Source organism: Chlorocebus sabaeus, chromosome 25, assembly GCF_047675955.1.
Source record: "Chlorocebus sabaeus isolate Y175 chromosome 25, mChlSab1.0.hap1, whole genome shotgun sequence".
Classification (NCBI taxonomy): Eukaryota; Metazoa; Chordata; class Mammalia; order Primates; family Cercopithecidae; genus Chlorocebus; species Chlorocebus sabaeus.
Genome location: NC_132928.1, coordinates 51,323,797 through 51,337,548, shown reverse-complemented (window position 1 = coordinate 51,337,548; position 13,752 = coordinate 51,323,797). Strand labels below are relative to the sequence as shown.

The 13,752-nt window shown below is 36.8% G+C and overlaps 1 protein-coding gene across 5 annotated transcripts in view; it reads left to right on the top strand.

The window, feature by feature from the left end:
• RASAL2 (RAS protein activator like 2) overlaps positions 1-13,752 on the top strand; it is a 398,007-nt gene that overhangs the window by 335,681 nt on the left and 48,574 nt on the right. The gene's annotated exons all lie outside the window — the stretch shown is intronic.

Sequence of the window (13,752 nt, the reverse complement as noted above, 5' to 3'; positions counted from 1 at the left end):
AGATATATTATAAGTACTTTATATAAGCTAACTCATTTAATCATCACAACCACCCTATGAGGTGGTCACTGTCATTACTCCTATTTTGAAAATGAGATAACTGAGACACAGAGAAATTCATAAGTTCCCTGCGGTTATAGAGCTTGGATAATGAGAGAACTGAGGTTCAAACCCAGGAAGATTGGCTTTAGAGTCTGTATATGTAACCTTTACTGTATATTACCTCTCTAAAAGATGGGACGAGGGGGTAATTTCTTTGTTTTAATTTGTATTTTGATAATACTTAGTATACTGAGTATCCTGTTATATGTTTTCTTCTTCTGTGACTTACCTGTTTCCTTTGCCCATTTTTCTGTTGAGTTGTTTATCCTATTTCTTATGATTTGGAATAGCACTTTTTATTACTACGGATAGTAAGCCACTACTATGCATGTTGCTAAAAATTTTCTCCCCATCTGTTTCTTGTGTTTTAAAATCATGTCTTCAAGTTACATGGAAGTTTTCGATTTTCCTTTCTCTGATATGTCAGTCTTTTTGGGTAGGAAGCAGGGCTTATCTGATCAAATTTGATCAGAACACTGAACTCAAGAGGTGAGGGACCTGTTTCTTATTACATTCTTCTTTATGATGCTGTGCAAATCACTTTATTTTTTCCTTCTTCGAGAGGGAGAAATATTCTATCTGGAGCAATCCAGAGGATAATGAAATGGTGGACATGATATTTTGAAATTTTCAAAGTGTTGTGTGTGTGCTTTTGTTTTTGTTTTTGTTTTTTTTTTTTTTTGGATACAGAGTCTCACTCTGTTGCCCAGGCTGGAGTGCAATGGTGCAATCTCGGCTTATTGCAACCTCCACCTCCTGGGTTCAAGCAATTCTCCTGCCTCAGCCTCCTGAGTAGCTGGGATTATAGGCATAAGCCACTGCCTCCAGCCAGAAATCTTCAAGGTTTTTGAGATAAACCACAAAGCTTATCTTCACTCATAACATTTTTATTTTTATTTTTCGAGACAGTGTATTTTTCTGTCACCCAGGCTGGAGTGCAGTGGCACGATCACGGCTCACTGCAGCTTTGACTTCTCAAGCTTACTTAATCCTCCTGCCTCAGCCTCCTGAGTAGCTGGGACTACAGCCACACACTACCATCCCTGGCTTATTTTTATACTTTTTGTAGAGATGGGATTTTGTCATGTTCCCTAGGCTGGTCTCAAACTCCTGGGCTCAAGCAGTTTGCCCGCCTTGGCCTCCCAGAGTCTGGGATTATAAGTATGAGCCACCATGCACAGCCCTCATATTTTTAAAAGATAAAATTATTCTCAGGAGGTCTGAGTTACCACTTTAAGATAGCAGAAAAACATTTTTAAATCGGTTAATTTTATCTAAAGAAAGCAAGCTGTGGAAAATACCATAGTTTTACCAAATAATGTTTCTAAAATCCAAATGTGTTGATATACAGTAACACATTTAGTATGTGACAGTTATGTACAAGCTACTATGCCGTATGCTACAGAGAATATAGCATAGAGAACCAAAGATACAGGCCTCAACCTCGAGGAGTCCAGTAAAAGAGGTAAGTGTCAAGGAGGAAATGGTATTGGTGAAGATAAAATTACTTCTTGTTGAGTGGATCAGGAGAGACCTTAGAGGGCAGTGGCCTGTGAGTTGGATCTTACAGGTGTACTTTCAACATAGAAATAGACACACACAGAACTTTCCTTGGAATGGAAATAATGAGCAAAAGTAGAAAGTAGGAAATTATGGAGCTTGAAGAGAATTACTGTTCAAGGTATTAACATGTAAAGGGGCAAGGTAGGAAATAAGTTTGGAAAGGTAAAATTCCAGTTTTTAACTTAATAGGTGAAAACAGTTCTGCTTTTTTGTCTTAAAAATTACTTAATATAAGAAATAAGTATGACTCCATCTTTAATGAAACTAGGAAAAATATGAGGGATAGATTACTTACTCTATAATTCTCACTTAGAGGACAAACAGATTAGTTACCTACAAAAGGAAATTCTAAAAAGAAGTCTATACTTAGGATTCAGTTTAGTTGCCAATTAACAGATACCCAAAATAGAAATGACTGAAACAAGGTAAAAAAATTTTTTTCACTTCTGTCTGAAAGTGGACAGTCCTGTTCAAGTCTTCCATCTTTAGGATATTCAAGAATCTCCTTATAGACATAAGATAGCTACTAGAGCTCCAACCATAACATATTTGTTTTAGATACCAGAAAAGATGGGCCCATAAAAGGACACACGCCTTCCAGCTGAGTTATCTCCCTTTAAAGCAATCTCTCTGAAACCATACCTAGTTGACTTTGACTTCTGTCTCATTGCCACCTTTTTCTAAGGGAGCCTGGGAAACTTTATACCTGGATATATTGGTGGGCCCAATAATATAGGAATCTGTTCTTAAGGAAAGAGAGAGGGATGGACATTGGTAAGACAGCTGTCAGTCTCTGCATAGGAAGTTGATTTACCCACGTACTCTGGAAAGGTTCAGCTTCCACCCAACTCTAGAAAGTCAGCAGCCAGACTTACCCCTGTCACATACCAGTTTGGACAAATTGAACCACCCTGGAGAAACAGACCTACAGATAGCTACATTTGTATCTGTAGGTCCTTTTTGCCTATTAAAATCCCAGCTGATAAATTCATTCCTACATAGATCCAAGAGAAATAAAAACATATATTCATATAAAAACTTGTGTGTGAATGTTCATAACAATATTATTCATAATAGGCAAAAAGTGATAACAACCCAAATGTCCATCAACTGATCAACAGATATACAAAAACATGATATACCCATACAGTAGAATATTCATCAGCAATAAAAAGAGTACTGGTACATGTTGCAATGTGTATGCATGTTTTCAACCTTGAAAACACTGAAGTGGGAGGATCGCTTGAGCCCAGGAGGTCAAGGCTGCAGTCAGCCGTGATCATGCCACTGCACTCCAGCCTGGGAGACATTATTATGTCTCAATAATAATAATAATAATAAGCCAATCAGTCACAAAGTACCACATATTGTATGATTCCATATGTAAGAAATGGAAATGCCAAGAATAGGCAAATAAATATATATCATCTTGAAATATCTGAATGCTAAAGTTTAAAAAAATATATATTAAAATCTTCTAGAAGGAAAAAATAGGTTACATACAAAGGAATGTTGGGGGTCGGGGGATGACGTTGGAATTCTCAGTAGAAATAATGAAAACCAGACGTTAGTGGAGCAATGTCTTGAAAATTCTGAGTGGAAATTATTTTCAATCCAGTATTCCACACCCAGAGCAGATCTTGAATGTCAAACTGAGGAGTTTGGATTTTATCCTGTAAGCAACAAGGAGCCCTAAACATTTTTGATCAAGGAAATGGCCTAATCAGAGTTTTGCTATGGATGGATTAATCCAGCAGTGGAATTTCAGGTAACTTAGTTTGCAGATACTAAGTTTGAGAGACCAGTTAACAAAAAGCTATAAGATATATTGAAGGCTCCAAGGCAAATAGTAGCGGTGGAAATGGAGAGGCAGAGACAAGATAAGAGGAACGTTTTAAAGGCAAAATCAATAGGATGTCACAAAGTCATCATTGTTCCAAAGCCATCTAATCAGATAAAAGCCAGTAAAGTGATTTCCTAGAATCAATATTGGCAGCATTTTCACATTAAAGCCATGTCATGTAGGAGGGTGTTGGGACACAAAAAGACTCTGTGATGTTTCTGCCTTTCATTCAAATGCACTTAAAACTAGGAAATGACTGAAAACAGTGGTACTATATTGTCAGGCATTCCAAGATTCCAAATGCCTCTTACCAGCCTTGCTTTGGAAGTGCTACTTAAATTTACCAAAGACTAAAGGTAAAGATGAGCATATGGCATAGAATATTCTCACCCACTCCAAACTTCCCTCAAATAAAAACCTTCACAGTAATGTTCTCAATTCTAAGGCCTGCTAACAAAGTGTGGTTTTAAGTAATCTACTTTTTCTATTGTCAAAGGATACCCGAAAGTAAGTATAGTGTTCATTGGTAGGTGAGGATGAGACGGAAGGCAGGGCGACTGTGGGCAAACTGCTGCAGTGTGTGGGGAGATGCTGAAGAGAACCTGAAATAGGACAAAATGAAGGGGAAGTTTGCAAACACTATTTAGGAGATAAAATAGTTTTCAGTTTAAGATTTAGTGACTGGGCCGGGCGCGGTGGCTCAAGCGTGTAATCCCAGCACTTTGGGAGGCCGAGACGGGCGGATCACGAGGTCAGGAGATCGAGACCATCCTGGCTAACACGGTGAAACCCCGTCTCTACTCAAAAGAATACAAAAAACTAGCCGGGCGAGGTGGCGGGTGCCTGTAGTCCCAGCTACTCGGGAGGCTGAGGCAGGAGAATGGCTTAAACCCAGGAGGCAGAGCTTGCAGTGAGCCCAGATCGTGCCACTGCACTCCAGCCTGGGCGACAGAGCGAGACTCCGTCTCAAAAAAAAAATTGTTTCTCACAAAATCTTTCCCATTCTCCATTCTCTGACCACTTTTTATAGTCTTGACATAACTGAGAGGATCAAGGTAGTGGAACTGGTTCTAAAACATTTCCTTTGTAAATGCTGCAGTTTGTCTGATACTTGACGTTGGTATACAGAATCTGTTTTATCTAGGCGTCTCAATTGAAACTTCAATTTTCATATCTCATTGCCTATGTATGTAATACTTCTATAAATCTGTAATCTTTAGCTACCTTTCAAAATGCAGCATGGCTCAGTCTTTCCCTCTCAATATTGTGTCCTGTCACTCCTGCCAAAAGTCTTCTTTATAATATTATACTTGCCATACTGCTTCTTATTTCTCTGCTTTTGATCTTACTGTCTCCTCTAACCCAAATGCCATTTCCTATTCCTATGCCCTGTCCTTTGTCAAGCTTACTTCTAGTTTATCCTCAAGTACCCAAGTCAGGAGTTACATGCTCCCTCCCTTCTTTTTGGTATTCTTCCCACATATCATCCTAGACTAAGTGCCTACGCCACCCCCCCAACTACCTGTGGCCAACTCTGCATCCTTTATTCTAGGACTAACTGCTTCCTATTGAATTTATCTTTTCATATGTCTGCTTACTGCAGCAGATTGAAAGATCCTCCAGGATACAATCTTTGTATCCTCATCCCCTAGCACAATGGCTGTCCTATTGAGGAACTCAATACACATTTGTTGGCCTGAAACAGAAGAGGAGGGTCAAAACTGACTTCCAGATAATAAAGAATTACAATCTTTTAAAATATGGTCTGTGTGGATATGACAGCTTCTCAGAAATTACTGGACTCCAGGCCATTAATTAATCAATACAGGCTAGCTATCGATTATAGAGTTTCCTATTCCAGATTTACAGCCTTGGGCCAATTAAGGATCCCTTACTTTTATGAACTAAAACCCAATTGAATTTTCTAATTGCATCATGATAGCATTTTAATTCATTAGAATGCTTTATCTTAATAGAAAAAGATATTTCTACACATTTACTCCATCTTTGTATTCTTCCAGTGAAGAGTGTATTCAAGAATAGCTTTCCTGATCTCAACCAGATGAATAATTTACATAAAATGAACTAATGCGTATCATATCACTGCAAGAAAAGTCTATGTCTATAATCATACTTCTTCACATTTGTATTGTACTGCAGTTTATGAAATAGATGTGAAATTATAGATTACTGCATTTGATTCTCACAACTGTGAGATGTAAGAAGAGAAATCATTATCCACATTATCTACACATATCTTAAATGAGGTAACTAAGGTTCAGAAAGAATAAATTATTTACTGTATGTCACATAGCTAATAAGTGGTTCGAGCTGATGTGAATATGTAGGGCTTTTGGCTTCAGTCTGAGTGTTTTTTCTATTATACTCTTTGTTGTGTGTGTTGATAGGAATCCTAACTTGCTGACAAAATAAGAAAGAAGGGAAAAACCAAGGCAAAAAATTACACACACATACACACACGCACACACACACACACACACACCCCTCTTATACCAGCAGAATACTGTACAGTAATAATTGAGTCAATTTATGATCATATTTTTGCAATTTGGAAAAATATAAAGCTGACTCCCTACTGTACTCTTTTCATCTCTCCTCCTCTGCCAACAAATCCAAATGGATTGAATGAAAACTTTAAAACTCTAAAAGAAAATATAGCTTATTTCTTATGATCTTGGAATTTAAACACTCTTGTCAACATAAACTGGGGGGAAATAATTATAAATATGACAGAAAAAGAACTAATTTACTTAATATACAAAGAGTGTTTACATATCAGTTAATTTTAACAATTAGGAAAATGGTTTAAGAACATGGAATAGCAGTTTATAATTCACAGAAAAGGGAACTGAGATTGCCAATAAACATGTACAAATGTCCTCAATCTCATAATTAAAGAAATGCACACTAAACCCATAATCAAATACCAAATTTTACTAATTATACAGGCAAGAGATTTTGAAGTTCAGCCACATCTCATGTTGAAGATAGCATGTAGGAACATGCACTGCTGATAGACACTTAAATTGATGTTGTCTTTATGGAGGGTAATTGAGCTGTATCAGAAATTTAAATGCATATGCCCTTGGATCTAGCAATTTCACATCTGAGAATTCAAAGTATGAATATATGCACATGTGCATGAAGATAATATGTACAGATATTCTGAATTTTGTTGCTAATCACAAAAAAAGGAAACTTAGATGGTCATCAAGGACTATAAATTATTACAAGTTCATGTAAAGGAATACTATTTGGTCATTACAAAGAGACAAAGTATATCTGTATGTTCCAATATGGATAGAAGTCCAAAATATTCTCTTAAAAACAGTATTGTACCATCCCATTTATGTAAATGAATATGTATATATAGATATATGTTTATATTTAAATATATATTTTAAATACATACAAATATATTGTTATATAAATATATGTAATATATATTACATACTTTTATATAATTATATACATATATGGGTACCTTTGTATAAAATATTTCTGGGTTCACAAAAACTGTTAATGGCCTCCTTTCTATAGGAGGGTGTGGGAGGTACCCTTTTTTTATTATTTACCTTCTATCCTTCTGAACTCCTGGAATTTTTTGCCAAGAGTATTTATCACTATTGTTTAAGGAGAAAAATTAAAAGATGATTAATTTTTTTAAAAACCTGTTTCAAACCCATGTCTCCCTCTAGCTATTTTACTGTTGTCACCCCTTCACAATCAGACTTGTAGAGTTAATCTTCACTTCCTCATATTTCATTCATTTTCTCAACCCACTGAAATCTCATTTTTGTCCTCTTTTCTGAAACTGCTCTTGCCAATGTCTCCAATTACCTCTAAATTCAATTCTCAAATTCAGTGGCCACCTTTCTTGAGACCCCTCTTTCCTGGCCTTCTGTGATACTTGAGTCATGTGGTCTTCTCTCTCAAAGTCTTCAGTGTCTTTTGTCAGTTTTGTAGCTTTAAATGTTAACATGCCTCAGGTTATGTTTTTGGGTTGTCTTCTCAATATGTATGTTCTGTTTCACGTTCACATCTACCCCCACAGGAACCTCAAACTCAACTTGTATAAAACTTGATTTTATTTGTACTGTCATCTCAACCAGCATTGCCTCCTCTTTCCTATCCCTGTAAAGGACATCACCATCTTTCACCCAGTGTTTCAAGCTGGAAATCAGCAGTTGTCCTGGACTCTACCCTCTCCCCAGTTCCTCTAGCATTCCAGTCATCAAAGCCTATTTACCTCTTAAATCTCTCTCTGTGCCATCTACTTCGTCCCCATATCTGTTAGTCTAATTCATTATCTTTACTCAGATTACTACCATAATCAATGAACTGGTTTCCAGGTCTTTCATTTCTTTTCTCTCCACTCTCTGTGTACTCCTTTCTTTCTCCACTCCTTAGCCAAGGTAGTTTTACTGAGACACACATCTTACCATGTAATTCCCCCTCTACCACCTAAAGTCTTCCGATGTACATCTACTGGTATTGTGATCAAATTTAAATACCCACACATGACTACAAGTCTGTGATCTCTCTCAAACCTCATTATTCACCAGGCCTCACCCACTTCAACACCCCAGCCTCTTCTCCTTCTAACATCCATACTATAGTAGAACCACACTGCTGAATTTCTTTCACTGTCTGAACACCACAGCCTTGCATACTCTCATACAGGCCTTTTCACATGCTAGGCGTTGTCTCTAGATCTCCACACCTGCATATAATGAAATTCATCCCATCCCCATGAAGATGGTTACAACTTTATGTTACTGTTTTCTCCAAGAAGTCTTCTCTGAACCACCCCCACCTTAAAATCCTCTACTTAGTGCTCATAGAGCCTTTTTTGGCATCTTTTTTCATGAGTCTTCTCACATTGTATCATAATGGATTGTTAACTCACTAGATTATAAATTGTGTGTGAGTACACAGACCATGCTTTCAGTCTTCACTTTTGTATTCCTTGCATCTACCTCTAGTATAGTGCCTGACCCATAATGCACACCACTTAATTATTGGTTAGATTGATGGATTCTTACATATATTCATGTATACAACCACATGAGAAACTAATGGGAAAGCAAGTCAGTTATGAGTTTAGGAATTATTAAAAAGTCAATGTTGCCAAGCATGTTGGCTCACACCTGTAATCCCAGCACTTTGGAAGGCTGAGGCAGGAGGATCACCTGAGGTCAGGAGTTCGAGACCAGCCTGGCCAACATGGTAAAACCCCGTCTCTACTAAAAATATAAAAGTTAGCTGGGAGAGGTGGTGCACGTCTGTAATCCCAACTACTTGGGAAGTTGAGGCACGAAGATCACTTGAACCCAGGAGGCGGAAGTTGCAGTGAGCTGAGATTGCACCACTGTACTCTAGCCTGGGCGACAAGAGTGAGACTATGTCTCAAAAAAAAAAAAAAAAAAAAAAGTCAATGTTACTGAACTTCACCAGTTTTTTTCCTCTCTCATCCTTCTTTTACCCATTACTTTTATGGCAATTATGAGACTAAAAGTCTGGCAACTGAAATCAGAAATAAGGAAATAAAAGCTATAGTCTGTCCACTGTTACTGGTATGTTACTTGAGTTGGATTACAAGTTTGGTTTGGTTTGGTTTAGTTTCTGTTTTTTAAAATTCAATATAGTTGTGTTTATATTGAATTTGTTTAATAGGTACTAGTAGATTATATTACATTTGCAATTTAAGGACAAAAAGATGTGTTATAACATGGTACAGTTTCTGTAAAGGAATTGTTCCCTAGTGTCTATCATCTTGGAGGCAAGTTGGATTTTCTACTCCCTAGAACGTGTGTTAATGTTTATAATCTAGTCTTCCTTCTGTATCCACCTTCACTGTATATCTACATGTGTATGTACCAAGTACAAAGTAAGTAAGGATATTTTTGTCTATGCTGATACATTTCTTTACCATGAGTTTCTCATTCTGAGTGACAACTCAGGCTGACATCCTTCTTCATCATTACCAGCTGGTCCCATTAGACCATCCTGTCCTAGAGGTTGAGAGCAGGGAGAAGTAGGACCTATATGTTATGTTTCCATAAATAGCTTTCTAGTGTGAATGGTGTGGTGTGTATTTTTAAGCTAACATAAAAATCAGTGAGTAATATAAGCAGTAGAGACTACTGGCTTTAACTACAGCAGGTAAACCAGTTCAGCCGGTGCTGTCAGGATCCTCAGGGCGAACAAGTCTTTGCACATAAGTAGAGCTCTGGTAAATGAGTTCTAATTTCTTTTTTTTTTTTTAATCCAGGGAGGAAAACCTTTAAAATTATAATACAAGAAAGGATCTGCACTTTCAAATGGCAAACATCAGTTGAATATTTTCACAAAATACTTAATTGGAAAATAATAAAATCCAGGGAGCAGGTAAAGCTACATTTTTCCCAAAGTGAAAGCTCAAATTCAATTTTTAAAAAACTGATTAGACACTATATAAACTTGCTGGTAGAGTATTAGGATACCCAATTTTGTTAATTACTGCCTAGGACATTTTCAAACAAGGTGAGTGCCTTAGAAATGCATACTGGTAAATACAACAGTATGTTGCTGCACCCAGCTTACTGGCTGAGCTGTCTCATCAGGAATTCACTGAAGCAGTCTGGAATCATAACTGCCAAGCCAAGCAGAAACTCACCTGCACTGGAGTCCAGGATTTTATGTGGCAATAAGCATTTTTAATTAAAAGTTTCCCAATTCCTAAATTTGGAACTAAATCTGTAAACATGTGGCAGATTGAGCTAGCACCACCAAGCCTCATTGGAGCTGTGGGGGAAATGTGGCATTTTGAAAAATTGGCCAGTTAAGCTGAGAAAATCCAGCTGTGTTTTACTTAAAATGGCACTAATCAGTGTTATTTTATTCCCGTTTTCTTCACCAGCGTATCTGCTGTTATGTGTATGTTGGCTCCCCATCTCCCAGCCCTTAACTTTTATCTTTTAAGACTGATTTCGTATAGTGGTGAGGATTCAAGCAATATAATACTCATTCACTTTAGTGAGTAATAGAAAGCCTCACCTGCCTTGTAGTTTATTTCTTAAATAAGTCAGAAGCAGCAGGTAATTTTCATCAGCAAAGCAATTAGATTTTAACCATTACCTATCACATTGCTAGAGGTCTTGAAGTTTACACACAAATCAAGATTGTCTGCTCACTTTAAGATAAGAATATAAAGAATATGGTGTTCCTTAGTTAGAAGTAAAACTGCCTCTGGGAAGCAGTTTTTTTATTTAAATCAATACATGAATTATTCTTACATGGTGTTTGGGATGATGGGGCAGTATGGAAAATAGTCAGGGAGAGAACCTGGCCCGTAGTCAAGGGATTCACAAAGTCCACTTTCAAGGATGGGTTAGATTTTTTGATGAAGGTCATTGTCAGATTGGACTGGGAATCGTTATTTTAAACTCATTATTCTCCCAATAAATCCACATTCTGCTTTCCATTAGAGGAGTAAACTCTGGTGCCACACAGGACTACTAAAACTCTGTAGTTAGTAGATCTAAGAAAAACCAATTCAGGAGGAGGTAAGCATGAATTAGAAGAAACTTGGGGTTACTAATGCTATTATATTGAAATATTTGTATAAATAATGCCTCCCCTGTCCCAAGCCATTCCCAGGCTGTTTGATCTTCCTGTTTACTATGCTTCTCTGGGAATTACTTCTGTCTTCTCGGAGACACTTTCTTCCCAATACAGGGAGGGCTTGCTTATTTATTCAGTGATAATGTTGAACATATTAGCAACTTTGGTTTTCAATTCAGTACACACACATAAAAATGCTAAAAAATATGAGATTCTGAACTATGTATTAATTGAAATTTTGGTAACTAGGAGGAGTTTGGAGTTATAGTTCCAAGTGGCTTAGTTTTAAATCCTCTTATGGCTACATTTGAAGTTAGACCTAAGTATCAAAATGAAACTTGTTCAGCACTGGAAATGCAGTGGAAAAAAAAATAGTTTTCACCATCTTTCTCTAAAAGAAAAAATAATATGTAACCCAGGTAAGTTTCAGTAAAATGATACCTAGAAACATTAAACCACCAGTAGGCACTGTAAAGGAAACAGAACACATGTGAGAGAAAGCTTTGTACTTGCAAGATGAGATATAGGAAATAGCTTCTGGTAAAGGCGTGGGAATTGTATATGAAGCAAGCTAAAGTTTCTCAGGTTAGTTCCTAGTAGAGGTTTTACTTTTTAATTTTTATTTATTTTGTATTTTTGGTAGAGATGGAGTTTCACCTTGTTGCCCAGGCTGATCTTGAATTCCTAAGCTCAAGTGGTCTGCCCACCTCGGCCTCCCAAAGTGCTGGGATTACAGGAGTGAGCCACCTAGTAGAGGTTTTAATAAGAGATTATCTTCCACTCCCAGAGTTGGCCTCGTCTCTTTTCTATTGCCTTTTACTGTGAACTTGTTTATAGAAATGGATAGAAGCCTCACCATTCCTTCCTGTCTTAAAAGTAGTCAACTTTGCCATATTTGCAGAGCATGCCCCTTGCGTTATTCAACATAGCTTCTCCTTGGTGCCTTCCAGCGCTAATCTCCTTGTACGTGTAGCACCATGGCAACAGGCCCAGCCTAGAGCCCAGGTGCCTTGTTTGTTACCTGAGGGGCTAGGTGCAGCCTGAAGGAATATTACCTATCCTACAAATTGGATAGATGAAGTCTTGATCTGTTGTTTGTGTTTCTCTTCTGCTTCTATGGAAGGCTTGAAATAACACCTGGAAAACATTTATTCAAAGATGTTATCGGTAACCAAAGGCAACAAAGAAGCCATCTTCTATTTGTTCTTGTCTTCTAAACAGAGAGTTGTTTTCTGACATATAGCTCAGAAAGTGACTTGCTATACCGGGACATGTGGCATCGCTATGATTTGGGGTTGCACTGCCAGGTGGCTCTACCATTGCTTCATGTAGGTAGACATTTATTTTGTTTGAAATAAAATTAATTTATGCTTTAGAAATTTTTCCTAGAGAATTTAAAAAATAAAAGTAAGCCTTTGTCATACCTCCTTCTGTGTTAAATATGCCTTAATCTTTCCTGTTGAGATGCTCACCCCAGAGCATGAGAGGATTTTTCCTTCCAGCATCTCCTCCTGGGAAGAATGGGCTAGAATTGTTGTTTTGTTTAAGAAAGATTGCAGTGTCCAGTTTCCTGAATCAGGCTTCCCATGTAGCATATTGGGAAAGATTATATGATAATTAAAGTATAATCTTTCTAACATTTAATTATTTATAGTTGAGGTACTATATTTGCAGTACATAACATGTCATTGTCTTATACATAGAACAAAGGGAAATAAATATGGAGCTTACATTGTAATTTTTTTTTATTTTTAACTATTTTAATTTTTTGTTCTTGACCAATATCAGAAAAATAAACATTGTCATTTTAAGATACAAAGCATTAGGTAGCATTTGTCCCTTTTGCGCATACTTTGTACTATCAACAAGAAATATAAATGTTGACTTTTTTACTTTAAAAATTACTAAATATCAGAACACATGTTTTGCAGCCTAAACTTTAAATGGTGGCTTATTTTTGTGTGTGTGTGGAAAGAAGAAGAACTAAAATCCTTGTAAGGTTAAGATTTTTCTTATTTTATGAAATTTGATTAAACAATGCTAGAATGAAGGTAGAAAGGAGAAAGCAGCCTTAGTGCTAGTTTCTTATATCTTTTTACTTTGTAATTTAACCAAAAGCTATTCTGACATTAAATATTTAAGTTCCTTTTAGTGTTAATGTGGTTATTTCAAGGAATTTAATGAAGCTGCTTATTTACTGTGTTTTATAAAAACAATTGTCTTTACACAAGGCATTTCTTTTTATCCTTATTACTAAGTACTTCTGCTTGAAATATATGTATGTAACTCTGGGTGTTTCCTGCAACAGATACTGTAATTATTGAGTCAAACTGCATGGCCATCCAGTTTGGCATTCAAGAATATTGTACTTCATATGTTTGACTCCTTTAATTCTTTCAAGAGGAAGGCAGTGAAGTACTGGCTCTTGTAGTGCCAAGAGTCATGATTCCTAGCATTCTTCTTATAAACAACTAGGAAACAAAATCAGCCAGATGACTGAACGGTGCTGACAAAGATCTCTCTTCTAGATGAGAGTTTGGGCCTTTTTTTCCATGGTGGGAGGTTTCTTCAAGGCATTTTATTCTTTATTCATACTTATACAGTAAAGCATGTATAGA